Genomic DNA, 14,480 nt, shown 5'->3' on the forward strand with positions numbered 1-14,480 from the left:
GAATAGGGAATTTTTAAAAATTCATATTTGTATATACTTATGTCACCTCATGAGCACTGAGAATGGAGAGTTTATGGAAAGATACCAACAAACAGACAATGAAAAACAATTTACAAACATGCTGAGTCCTTGTATGACTTTGCAGGTGTAGAACAGGAACGTTTCTTTCCCACACCCAGGATTCCCTACAATGCAGTGCAGATCCTATAGAATCTCTTTGCCACTAGATACACATAACTCCAGAGATGGAGCTACTACAGCTTTGCCAGGACTTCTCCCCAGCACAATGAGGTAGAAGCAGATTAGAAATACCTGGGACCAGAGATGTAACTAACTCTGGGATTCAGTGACTGGAAGCCTCTTTGACTCCAAATCAAATTCAAGTCACCACCCAGCCTCAACCAGTGACTGTGGCGGCATCCTAGCATTCCTCCTTCTACTTCATTGCTTAATTAATTACTTTTTATATATTTAAGAGAGAGAGAGAGAGTTCTCCTTATCGAAATTCTTCCAATTTCTGTTAACATCACAGGAGTTGTGTTTAGAGAATAGAGCAAAAAAGTAAATGCAAGAAAAAGAATAATAATTAAGCAACTACATTGGTGCTATGTAATGTATGAAATCCCAAACTCTAACACTAGCAGCTTAGTAACAGTGCTCTGAAGTTCACTGATAAAGAATGTTTTCTTTATTGCTGTGTAATAAACCACTCGAAGACTTTGGAAGTTTAAAGAGTAGTGATATTTTAGTTTTTGTAATTCTGTGTGTGGACTGCTTCAGCCCAGTGGCTCATTTGTAGTATCTGGGTTCACTCAAATGGATGCACCCCAGAAGGTCTAATTCATTGTCTGATGCCTCACATAGGATGGTTGGAGCCAAAGGGGACACAATTGGCCTCTGGATCCATCAGGACAATTGAACTTGTTACATGGTGATTCAAGGCTCTGAGGAAGTGGAAACAGATACAAACTGAACTCTTAAGAACTGGTTCCAGAACTGGCACTGCACCTGTTTTCCGTATTCCATTAATCATAGCAAATCACAAAGCTGGCTCAGATTTAAAGTGAGGAGAAACAGACTCCACCCCTGGATAGGAAAAGCAGCTTCTGTGTAAGCAGACAGTAGCTATTGTTGGAAGCCTTTTTTGGAGACTGCCTGCTGTAAAGAAATTAAAGATCAGAGATCAGTAACTTGTCCAAGACTGCTCTGTCAGGAAGTGGCAAATCTGGAATTAAAACTACCTGGCCTGCTTGATTCTAAAGCAGGTCCTCTTCACTCTACCAGTAGGTTCAGACCATGCTGGCAACACAGCAAGGGCCCAAGCTGGAACAGCTGCACCCTAGCTGGGCCATAATGTATTCTCCATGTATTCTCCATGTGTGGTTTCCTTTCAAGGGATGGTTCAGAGGTTAAACAAATTTGAAAAGCATCATTTGCTTGCTTTGAGGGATGAAGGCAGTAACTATGCTTTCAAGCACTTTATAGTCGCTCAAAAATGAGACAGCAGAAATTTGTTGTCATGAAAGAAAGAGCTGGAAGATTTGCTTTCAATGCAAATTTTTGTCACCATCTCTACAGGTATAACTTAAAAAAAAAATTCCTTCAACGTTTTTCCATACAAGATGTTAACCAGCAATTCAGATAATTTGTCAGCAAATTTGGCCTCATAAAAAGTTGCTCTTATACCACAGTATAAATTGATATACAAAATAATTGTCTATGGTGTAAAATATTTCTTTTTTTTTTTAACAGGCAGAGTGGATAGTGAGAGAGAGACAGAGAGAAAGGTCTTCCTTTTTGCCGTTGGTTCACCCTCCAATGGCCACTGCGGCCGGCGCATCACGCTGATCCGAAGCCAGGAGCCAGGTGCTTCTCCTGGTCTCCCATGTGGGTGCAGGGCCCAAGGACTTGGGCCATCCTCCACTGCATTCCCGGGCCACAGCAGAGAGCTGGCCTGGAAGAGGAGCAACTGGGACTAGAACCCGGTGTGCCGGTGCCACAAGGTGGAGGATTAACCTGTTAAGCCACGGTGCTGGCCGGTGTAAAATATTTCTAAATTAGGTTCCCTTCACACCGTATAGGTTTTCAGGTTATTTTTGTCTTCTATTAGTTAGTGGGTATTTGAAAGAAAAACTAGTCTGTGAACCTTACAAGGTCTATAATGAAAAGAAAGTAATTTGGATGAAAAAATAATAGTTTGCACACTTTTTTTACTTGAATAAGTTCCTACTTTATGTAATTCGTGCAGTCTTTTTAATCTTCATGTGGTACTACTCAAAATATTATTGCAATTGCCTCAAATATTCTTTTTATGGAACTAAATGAGAATATGTAGGAACACTGTACGGATTTGATAGTTTTATTAACAACTCAAGTTAAATGAATATGGACAGAAAGGTTTAGGAAAAAATTCTCATTGTATTTATTGGTTTTCCTTACTCATGAAAATAAAAGAAGCCCCAAAAGTAAAATCAAGAAATGAGATGTTTTCCCTTGCTTTTCATAAAGCCTGTAGCATACGCATCATGATATAGCTGACAGAAAGGGAACATGTTTGAAATTTTGAAAAGTTGTCATATCTTCAGTGAAAGGATGTTACTGTGTTTAACAGATTTGGATTTTTATACAGTAAAAGTGAAAAGTTTACTAAATTCATCTAGTTTATTTCTCATTTTTGTCTGAGATATCCAATACCCAAAGAGTTGTTCTCTGCTTCAAGTACCACAGCTATGTTAGAAGCAATTCTGGGGACAATCTCAGGTCATCTTGCCACCACACCATGCTACCTTAGGCATTGAGTTTTCTCCCCTTGCATTTCCCTTGTCACTTAAGAAACTTCAATTTGAATATCACAGTAGAAAGAAAGCTGAAACACAATATAAGATAATTTGGGTGTGTGGGGAGGCATACTTATCATAAATCAAACTTTAATAACTGACTTAACATATCCAAGCCTGAGCTTAAGTGGGGTACTATGTCATTCACATGCTGTCATGTTTTAGAATTTTCTTCTGTTCTCTAAGAAATGATAGAACACCATAATTTTACCCCTAAGCCTGTCAATGCATCTTAATTCTGATTTGAAGAATTTTAAAATAACAAATGAGTTGAATTGTGAGTAGGTTTGAAATAGTTTCCTTTCATTTGATTGCATTACAGTGTGCCTAGCAACCTATATGTGGGACACCAGTAAAGTAAATTCTATTCAGACTAATGTCCTAGATCTGCTCTTTCCATGTATTTTCACAGGTATTACCCTTATCGACTTAGAGGATGCTATTTCTATTTAATACTGAAATACAAACAGCAAAATTATATTCAGTGAAGTTTGTTTAACCTGTTAATTTAAAGTCATGGATTAACCTATCCGCAACTTTAAGAAAATGATTTTTGTTCAATAATAGTATGCCTTATGCAAATAGGATGTGGAAATAAATACCTGACATACTTTGAAAATACATTTATTTCCACTGAGTTCAAGAATAATTAAAAAAAAACAAAAACCCTTTACTATAAGTGATCCAATAGAGGACATGACAAATACCATTTTCCCCATGTCAGATTACCTAATCTCTCCATGAGTTCTCCTTTATTTTATAATAAAGTGGGGAATGTTTGCTTCTCATGAATAGTGCTACAAAGACAAGTAACTCCCGGCTCCCTGTGCTCTGAAACTTCCGAAAATATTATTTCAGTGGAGCTCTCAGCATGTGACACTGGCTCGGCTTTTAGTTCAATTATTCATTCATGCAACCACTACTTATTTTATTAATATGTAAAAAGAAGTAATAAAATATGTCTGTCATTGATAAACTTAACCATAAACAAATGATACTATACATGAAAGTACTTATTAACTTTAAAATCATTATATGATAAAAAATGTATTCCACTGGCAACAGAAACAACAAACTACAGCTCATTCTGCTTCCTGAGTGGGTGACATAATTCATATCAGTGGGAAAAATAAAGCTCTACACTTCTTCCATCTATTTATATTGAAAAAGAAAAGCTAAAATATCAGAGCATTAGTGCTACTGAAGTACAAAGTCTGAAATGAGTAAGTGAATATCCTCCCCCGTCCCCACAGAATGCATTAACTTCTGGGAATGTAACGATAAACCCACAGTCCTGCAGGAGAGGAAAGCAAAATTACTTTGTGCAAGTTTTGGTTGATATCAGTCTTCCTATAAAGAGAAACGATAAAACCAGGAAAAAAATACACAAGTATGTATTTGAACACAACGAGCAGAAGAAAAGAGAACTCAGAGAAGTGGACATAGCATTTGGGGCTGCTTTCTCTGTGGATATTTCTGCTCAATGAGGAGAAGGAATAAGACACTGAGAAGCAGACCACTGGTTTCAAAAGACTCCTGGAACTACAGGAAAAAGAACAGATTTCAGAGACGCCAGTAGAGAATATTTTTGATAAAACGAACAAAGTAGTCACTTGAAGAGAGGTTGGTCAGGAAATTCAATAAAACCAAGTTTTGAATCCCAAGCTGAATCCCCTACATTATTGATTGGCTTTGCTGGTACTACAGCCGCCCCTGAAGTAACAGCCAACCACAAGCAAACACCATTCCTTTCTGGAGAAAGATAATAGCATCCAAAGACTCAAATGATCTCTAATGTTTTTTCCTCAACCATGTTTAGCACCCAATATATAAGATATCAAGAAGATAACATCATGTGAGGAAAACCAAAGGAATCAATTGTCAATGAGTACCTCAAAAAAGGTTTGAGGAAAATAGAATTAACAGCATGAATTTACTTTAGCACAAAATGCTTATATCAAAATTAACTTATAATTTAAGCTCTATTTTTCCATTAATTTTTGAAGTACTCTGGCGTACACATATAACATTCATGTGTACACACATAACGTTAAGTGTGTACACACACACACTTACCCACATACATAAAGCTGAAAGAGTATCCAAAAGTAGTAGGGCTTTACAAGTAACACAATAGATATCAAGGCAAAAATCACTACGACAAATAGAAAGAGATCATCTAATAATGAAATGATTCCCCTGGAAAATAAACAATCAGTGTCTATGTATACAAAAAATGTAATTTCAAACATATACAACAAAATTTGACAGAACTATCACAATGAAGATCTCAAATATACTCAAATTAAATACACTCAAATATCTCAAATATATTGTCAGGATATAACAAGCAGGAAAAAATAGAAAATTTAAGGAGCACAATTAAAATATTAACCTTATGAGACGTAAACTACTGTTGTGACAGCTGCAGAATACATATTTTTCACAAGTAGATGGAATGTATACAAAATTATTTAGTATCTAGTTTGTAAGTCTCAATAATTTCAAATACAATTTTTAAATGGAAACATGTAGAATGTATACTTTTGCCATAAAAGAATTAAAATAGAAATCAAAAGATAATACTATTTTGAATTGATTTTTGTACAGGCAGGGTAATAGAAATTTCTAGTTTCATTCTTCAGCATGTGAATACCCATTTTTCCCAGATCATTAAAAAAGACTATCCTTTTTCCGATGCAGCGTCTTACCATCTTTGTTAAAGATCAGTTGACTGAATATGTGTGGTTTATTTTAGGTTGTCCTAAATGGTTTTCATACCATTTTAAGTACTGTTGTTTTGTAATATATTTAAAGTCAAGTGCTTGAATACTTCCTGCTTTTTTCTTTTTTCTTGAGATTTTTTCAGCTATAGGGTTCCTTTTTGGTTTCACAAAAATTTAAGCAGTTTTGTTGTTGTTGTTGTTCTGTGAAAAATGTCATTGGCATTTTGATAGGGATTGTATTAAATCTAAAAGTTGCTTTAAATTCTTTGAATATTTTTTTTCTTTGACTGGCAGAGTGGACAGTGAGAGAGAGAGAGAGAGAGAGAGAGAAAGGTCTTCCTTTGCCTTTGGTTCACCCTCCAATGGCTGTGTGGCTGGCGCGCTGCGGCCAGCACAGTGCACTGATCCCAAGGCAGGAGCCAGGTGCTTCTCCTGGCCATAACAGAGAGCTGGCCTGGAAGAGGGGCAACCAGGACAGAATCCGGCGCCCCGACCGGGACTAGAACCCGGTGTGCCAGTGCTGCAAGGCGGAGGATTAGCCTGTTGAGCCACGGCGCCGGCCAAATTCTTTGAACATTTTAACCATAATGATTCTTCTAATCCATGAGTACAAAATGTCTTTCTTTTTCTTTGTGTCCTCTTCAATTGCTTTAATTCATAATTAATAGTTTTCAGTGTAGCGATCTTTCATTTCTTTGGTTGGATTTATTCCCAAATGATCTATCTTGGGAAATGTTCCATAGGCTATTGAAAAGAATATGTATCCTGCAGCTGTTGTTGGAAAGTTCTGAAGATGTCTGTCGGGTTCAATTTATGTAGGGTACAATTTAACTCTGCTGTTTCTCTGTTGACTTTCTGTGAAGATCTGTGGATATCTGAAAGTGGGGAATTAAAGTCTCCTACTGGGACTGGCGTGGGTTAAAGCCCTGGCCTGCAGTGCTGGAATCCCATATGGCGGCAGGTTCATGTCCTGGCTGCTCCACTTCTGATCCAGCTCTCTGCTATGGCCTGGGAAAGCAGTAGAAGATGGCCAAATGTTTGGGCCCCTGCACCCAAATGGGACACCCAGAAGAAGCTCCTGGATCCTGGCTTCTGATCGGCACAGTTGTGGCCACTGTGGCCAACTGGGGAGTGAACCAGTGGATGGAGGACCTCTCTCTCTCTCTCTCTCTGCCTCTCCTTTTCTCTCTGTGTAACTCTGACTTTCAAATAAATAAATAAATCTTAAAAAAAAAAGCATAAGGACAAATTGCCTTTTTATCCACCCATCCCACTCCTGGATGGATCATAGCAAATAACGGCACAAGTACTTAGGCCCTGCCACTCCTGTGGGAGACCAGGATGCAGCTCCTGGCTCCTGCTGTTGCCTGGCTCAGACCTGGCTGTTGCAGCCATTGAGAAGAGTGAGCCATCAGATGAAGATCACTCTCCCTCTCCTTCTCTTTCCCCCTCTCTCCTAATCTCCCCCTCCTTCTTCCCTTCTGCATCTGTCATTCTGCCTTTCAAATAAATAAATAAATAGATCTTTTTTTAAAAAGTTTTAATTAGGTCGTAGGGTGAGGTCCTTAACTCCAGAGAGCTTGCTCTCTGTGCCTTGCGGGGACACAGAGAATGGGCAGCTATCTGCAAGCCGGGGAGATGGGCCTCAAAGGAAACTGAATGACCACAGCTTTGATCCTGGACTTCTCAGAATTTCAGAATTAGGAGAAATAAATTTATGTCATTTTAATCATCTAGTCTATTATATTTTGTTACAACAGCTCTAGCAAACTTAAACAGATTTTAGTATCAAAAACTGAAATGCTGCTGAACCAACGCCTAAAACCACGGAAGTGGCCCTGAGACTTGATACCTTTTAGAGGCCAGGATAAGATGAGTCTAGGAAATCACAATGACAACAAGACTCTGGGGTTATTGGAAAAATACTAGGCTTCCAACTGCATGTGTGATGAGGAACTGGAATATTTTCATTTAAATATGAGCGTAAATGTGATCTGAATAAATTCACAGAACTTAAGAACAACCAGGTGACTGAAGTCTAGGTGACATTTAGCCACACAGAGGAAAATTTTCTATTAGTTAAAGTCACATATTTTGATGTGACAAGAGAGTAGAGCAGAAGAGGAGGTGAGAACACTAGGTTAGAGCATTAAATATTCAGCGTACAGAGACTGAGTAATGGAAACCATGTGAACACAGAGTGCCATCAGGAAGTGGCCAAATCAAATGGCCACAAAGAACACTCTAGAGTGCAGAAAACAATGACCACTTTTCAAGTGAATGGAGACTAACGAATTTGGAAATGTAAGAGCTACTTTATATACCTCCAAACCCATATGAAATAGTTTATACTAACTATTGCATATTGTTCAAGGTTTGTTTAATTTCTATGAATAAATTATGTACAGAATATATAAATAATCATTTCTCACACATTTATGGCTTCACATGTGATGTGGATCTGAACATATTTTAATTGTGGAAAAACATGCTAGCATACAATTTATCATCTTAACCATTTTTTAAAAAATTTTATTTATTTAACATCAGAATTACAGTGAGAAAGGGAGAGACAGACAGAGAAAAAGAGAGAGAGAGAGAGAACTTGGCCAGGGCTGGACCAGGCTTAAGCCAGGAGTTTCTTCCAGGTCTCCCACATGAGTGCAGGGGCCCAAGCACTTAGGCCATCTTCCACTGTTTTCCCAGGCACATTAGCAGGGAGCAGTATCAGAAATGGAGCAGCCAGGACTTGAACAGGCATCCTTACGGGATATCAGCACTCAAGACAATAGCTTAACCCACTACACCACAATGCCAGCCCCCTGTTAACCATTTTCAGTGATAAATATAGTCTCATTATTGTGCAACTCATCTCCAGAACTTCTTCATCCTTCATAACTGAAACCATACACTTGTTAAAGGTCAAATCCCCATTTCTGCCGACCTCAACCTCTGGTAAGCATCTTTTTGTTTTATTTTTCTAGAATTTGACTCCCCGAGATGCCTCATATGAGTGCAATCATACAGCAGTTATCATGGTGATATCAGTGTATTTCATTTAGCACAGTGCCCTCTTGTGTAGCATGTGACAGAATTTCTGCTTTTTAAGACTTGCTGCCATCCCATTGTATGGATGACCATATTTTGTTTCTTCACATTCCAAAAGGACAAACTTCCACCTTTTGGCCACTGTGAATAATCCGCATGAACACGAGTGTGAAATAGCTCCTCAGGGCTCTGTTTCCAGTTCTCAGAGGGAGAATTCTTGGATCTTAGAGTAATTCTATTTTCAGGGTTTTTTTGAAGACTTAACGTTCTGTTCTCCACAGCAACTTCAGCTTTTTCATTCCCACCAAAGTGAAAAGGTCCAAAAATAGAAGAATTAGAGACTTTGGCAATAATGTTAAAATTCTCCACGTCTTTGCTGCCATTTCTTCTTTTCTGTGTTTTTAAGTGAGTAGTTGTTCTAGGTTGACTTTCTTCCTCAAGTTCACATGTTGAGTTTCTAACCTCCAAGGTGTTGGTATTTGGAGGTAGGGTCTTTGGGAGTTGTTTAGGTTGGGCTCAAGAGCACTTCTCTCTGGATTGTGGCCCCCACCCCACCCTCCTCCACCAACCCTAAGTAATCCCTATGGAAATGCCACATATACAAACAATAAACAGGTGTTCTCTGCCAGCAGCCTGCTCTTGAACTTCCCAGCAATCAGAAGACTTGTGAGGAAGGAGTTACATTAAGTTCTCCATGGTAGCCATGGGAGACAAAGAAGCCCAAGACATCTAATTACGTAGCCAACAAAAGAAATAAGTTTTTTTTAAATTCTTTTTTAGATATTGGGTTTAAGCAAAATTGTGATTTGGAAAAAATAGAAGAATTAGTGATATAGGCAGTGTTTTTAAAATCCATATAATTTCTTCATAATTATAATTGCAATAACTCTTATTTCTCTTTGTGTTACACAATGGAGGATTTATTAATTTTATGAGTTACTGATATTTTTATGTGAGTAGTTGTAAGGTAGTCAGAGATTTAAATTTACTAAACTCAGAGGAGATTCTGATAAAAAACCATGACAGATTTAGAAATGCATAATCAGGATGAATAATTACTTCATAACCATAAACAGACATTTCTAAATCACATATTTTATGTATAGGATTGCCAAAGAATAATTTGCTGCAATCAGTAAGTAATCTTAGAGCTATGCATAGGACACTATGGAAACATATTTGAGGAACACTTAGATTTTTTAAAAGACTAACATTTTCCTGGAGAGAATATAATGGTAAACAAGGAGTGATCATGATCTATGTCTAGAACATATGAGAAGAGATGTCACACAGTGAATAGCAAAGACAAGCAGAAAACAGTATTGAATGGAACCTCCAACATCTCTGCTTTATTAACGCATACGACGTGAGAGGGTGGTTATGGAGAAACTGCTGGGAGCCACGTAGTAGAAGTTTTTGCATGCTGTGTTAGGGCCTAGGGCGTGACATTACAGAGCTATAAGAAAGCAAATGGCATATTCTGTCATATTTTCAATGCAGTATTATATCAACATTTTTTGTGGTTGATTGAAAATGAAGACTGAAGTCAAAGGGAAAAAATAGGAAGCTCGTTCGTTACTCTAAATGAAATAAGGTGAAGACCTCCAAGGGGTAGAAGAGAAGAGGGGTTCAAAACACACAAGGGTATAAAGATAGAACGGTTTGGATGTGGGGAAAAGCAGAAGCAAGAACCCATGATGACCTCCATTTTCTAGGTTGATCATTCTGAGTTCCACTTTCCTGATCTGTAAAAATCATATAATGATGTAGGCACATTAAAGGATTAAATGAAACCGAATCCAGAAACCCCTTGAGAAAAATCCAGCGATATTCCAGGCACAGACAAAACATAGCTCCCTTAGCTTCTTGTTTCTGCAGAACACACACACACATCAGAAAGCAATGGGGCAGAAACTCAGCAACATTTCCTTTCATTGTCTGTCTTACTGGGTAAGGAAAATGAGGTATTCTGCTACTGCTGCTTATATACAACCTGCTCAATTGTTGGATTTATGAAAACATCTCAGCAACAAGTTGATACATATAGTCATTGCCATCATTTACAGCTTTGCAAAAAGTGTTTAACGTGTTGAGTATTCTTATTAAATGCTGAAATGTGCAGTTTTGTGCTTGTGAAGAAAAACGAATCGAGCCAAATCACTTCCCAATGAGCCTATACAAGTATTTCCAAATGCAAGTAAATACCTTTTTGTTATATCCGTACTTTGTTACCACTATGGTAAATGTTAGGACTTAATTGCCAATTAGTTCATGGAATTTGATACAGCTTTGTTCTGATGCTGTTGTAATTTTATGGAAAAATAATTTTTAAACATGCAACTTAGAGTACAAATACATCTTAGAGAAATATAATGGCAAGATTGTGTGGAATTTTGTAAGAAACTGAATCTTCTAAAATGGGAACATCATTTTAGCAATAACGCAGCAATAACATCTCTAATTGTCACTACTAAAGAAATGTGAACATTTATAAGTTGCCATTTCTATTCGGATTGCACATTAATGATATCCTTGATGCATGCATTCTGAACTCATATTCCTTGATGATGATGTAGTTACAGTCTCCTATGATAACAACCTCTTGTAGTTTATACATAAATGTTCTTTTGGATATGTCCTCTATGAATTTATTATAGTGCAATAAACATATGGTGCTTTTAAATAAATCAAAGACTAAGTTTCATGTTTTGAAAATATGTGTTAGTCTGCAACTTCCACTTTTCTACTCCATGGAAAATGGTCTGAATTCTGTCTTCACTTGCTTGAGATCTGTACTGTCCATATAATTAGGTATTTCCTCTAGTGCTGATTTTGTCATTGAAAAGGAGTTTCAAACTATAGAATTATACATTTCAGGATTTTTATTATCTTTGTGTTTTTGAACTAGAAGCATACAAGGAACACAGTAAATATTTATCATTAGTATGGAGTCTTTATCACCCAAGTGTTCTAAATAATACTTAATCAAGTTAGTCTAAATACATAGGCATGTCTACTGAAAAAAACATGGAAAATCTGTTTTTAAAGAGGTAAAAAGAAATGCAATAAGAAAAAAATGTATTTTTTATATTCACATGGCACCAAGTGATGTTTCATTACATATTAACATTGTGCAATGTCCAGGCAAACACCCTTACCAGTTCAACTATTTAATATTTCTTCATATTGAAAACATCTAAATTACCATCTCCTCTTTGTTTAAAACAAACAACTATATAGTGCATTAACATAATCTAGTCACTCTACTGTGCATCATAACTCCAGGACTTCCTACTCCCTTTTAGATATAAACATCATTATATTTTTAACTTCTATGAGTGCCTAATTTTTAGACCCCACAAATGAAGATAATGTGATATTTGTCTTTCTGCATTTAGCTTATTTCACTTAACAGAATAACTTACAATTCCATCCATGTTGTTGAAAATGGCAAGATTTCATATATTTTTATGGCTAAGTAATAGCCTATTGTGTATATGTACCACATTTTCTTTATTCATTCATCAATGGATGGACAATTACGTTGTTTCCATTTCTTAGCTACTATTAACAGTAGAGCACAAAGCGGATGTCTCTTCACTAAACGGATTTCATTTCCCTTGGATATCCACCCACAAGAGGGATAGGTGGCTATAAGGCAATTCTATCTTTAGTTTTGGTGGGGATTTTGTTTGTTTTTGAGGAAACTCCATACTGTTTTCCACAGTGGTTGACAAATGCATTCCTCCAACAGTGTCAAAGGAACCCCTTTTCTTTTTCTTTTTCTTTTTTTTTTAATTTATTTGACAGAGTTAGACAGTGAGAGAGACAGAGAGAAAGGTCTTCCTTCCGTTGGTTCACCCCCCAAAATGGCTGCTACGGCCGGCACACTGTGCCAATCTGAAGCCAGGAGCCAGGCGCTTCCTCCTGGTCTCCCATGCAGGTGCAAGGCCCAAGCACTTGGGCCATCCTCCACTGCCTTCCCAGGCCACAGCAGAGAGCTGGACTGGAAGAGGAGCAACTGGGACTAGAACCCAGTGCCCATATGGAATGCCGGCACTGCAGGTGGAGGATTAACCAAGTGAGCCACGGCGCCGGCCCCAGGAACCCCTTTTCTCCACATTCTTGCCAACACTGGTTTTCTCTTATATTATTGATGACAGCTAATAGTACCTGAATGAAGTTTTCATTTACATTTCCCTGATTAGTGCTATTGAGCATTGTTTCATATAGCCATCTGTCATTTCTATGTCTTCCTTTGAGAAGTCTATTTACATATACTACCCATGTTTTAATTGGATTTTTTGGCTATTGAATTCTTTGAGTTTTTGTATATTCTGAAACTCCTTGTCGTACATGGTTTTCAAATATTTTCTCCCATTCTGTTGGCTATCTGTTCACTCTGTTGCTCATTTCCTTTGCTGTGAGAAAGCAATTTAGTTTGGTGAAACCCCCATTTGTCTATTTTTACATTTATTCGTAATATTTTTTGATCTGATCCAGAAAACCCTTGCCCTTTATAATGGCTTGACGCACTTTGGCAGTGTTTTCTTCTAATAGTTGCAAAGTTCCAGGTTTCACATTTAGGTCTTTAATCCATCTTGAACAGATTTTTGCATAGGATAAGAGATTTCTAGTTTCATTCTTCAGCATGTGACTATTCAATTTTCCCAGAAATTAAAAAAAGAAGTCTATCCTTTTTCCTATGTATCTTCTTGTCAAAGATCAGTTGACTGTATACGTGTGGGTTTATTTTAGGTTGTCCATACATCTGTTTTCATACCATTTTAAGTACTGATGCTTTGTAATATATTTAAATTCAGGTGCTTGAATACTTCTGCTTTTTTTCTTTTTTTTTCTTTTCTTCAGCTATATGGGTTCTTTTTTGTTTCATAAAAATTTAAGCAGTTTTTTTTTTTTTGTAGTTCTGTGAAAAATGTCACTGGAATTTTGATAGAGATTGCATTAAATCTAAAAGTTGCTTTAAATTCTGAGTACATTTTAATCATAATGATTCTTCTGCTCCATGAATGCAAAATGTCTTTCTATTTCATTGTGTCCTCTTCAGTTTCTTTCATTAATAATTTAACTTCTTTGGTTCAACTTATACCCATGTGATCTATCCTGGGAAATGTTCCATAGGCTATTGAGAAGAATATGTACTGTTGGAAAGTTCTGGGCCGTCGCTCTCTAACGCCAGCGCCGCCTCTCGCTCGCCGAGCTCCAGCAGAAGGAGAAGGGGGGGTAAGTAAGGAGGTCTTTATACCATGGCTCATACAAAGCAGACTGCCCGCAAATCGACTGGTGGTAAAGCACCCAGGAAGCAACTGGCTACAAAAGCCGCTCGAAAGAGTGTGCCCTCTATGGAGGGGTGAAGAAACCTCATCGTTACAGGCCCGGTACTGTGGCACTTCGTGAAATCAGACAAACTCCCCTTCCAGCGTCTGGTGCGAGAAATCGCTCAGGACTTCAAAACAGATCTGCGCTTCCAGAGCGCAGCTATTGGTGCTTTGCAGGAGGCAAGTGAGGCCTATCTGGTTGGCCTTTTTGAAGACACCAACCTGTGTGCTATCCATGCCAAACGTGTAACAATTATGCCAAAAGACATCCAGCTAGCACGTTGCATATGTGGAGAACGTGCTTAAGAATCCACTATGATGGGAAACATTTCATTCTCAAAAAAATTTTTTTTCTCTTCTTCCTGTTATTGGTAGTTCTGAACGTTAGATATTTTTTTCCATGGGGTCAAAAGGTACCTAAGTATATGATTGCGAGTGGAAAATAGGGGACAGAAATAGGTATTGGCAGTTTTTCCATTTTCATTTGTGTGTGGATTTTTAATATAAATGCGGAGACATAAAGCATTAAT

The 14,480-nt window shown here is 37.6% G+C and overlaps 1 pseudogene; it reads left to right on the forward strand.

Moving 5' to 3' along the window:
* The first annotated feature begins 13,863 nt into the window (after positions 1-13,863).
* On the forward strand, positions 13,864-14,401 carry LOC133775227 (histone H3.3A-like; annotated as a pseudogene).
* Positions 14,402-14,480: the final 79 nt, after the last annotated feature.

The sequence above is a fragment of the Lepus europaeus genome, chromosome 16 (genome assembly GCF_033115175.1).
Source record: "Lepus europaeus isolate LE1 chromosome 16, mLepTim1.pri, whole genome shotgun sequence".
NCBI classification, from domain to species: domain Eukaryota; kingdom Metazoa; phylum Chordata; class Mammalia; order Lagomorpha; family Leporidae; genus Lepus; species Lepus europaeus.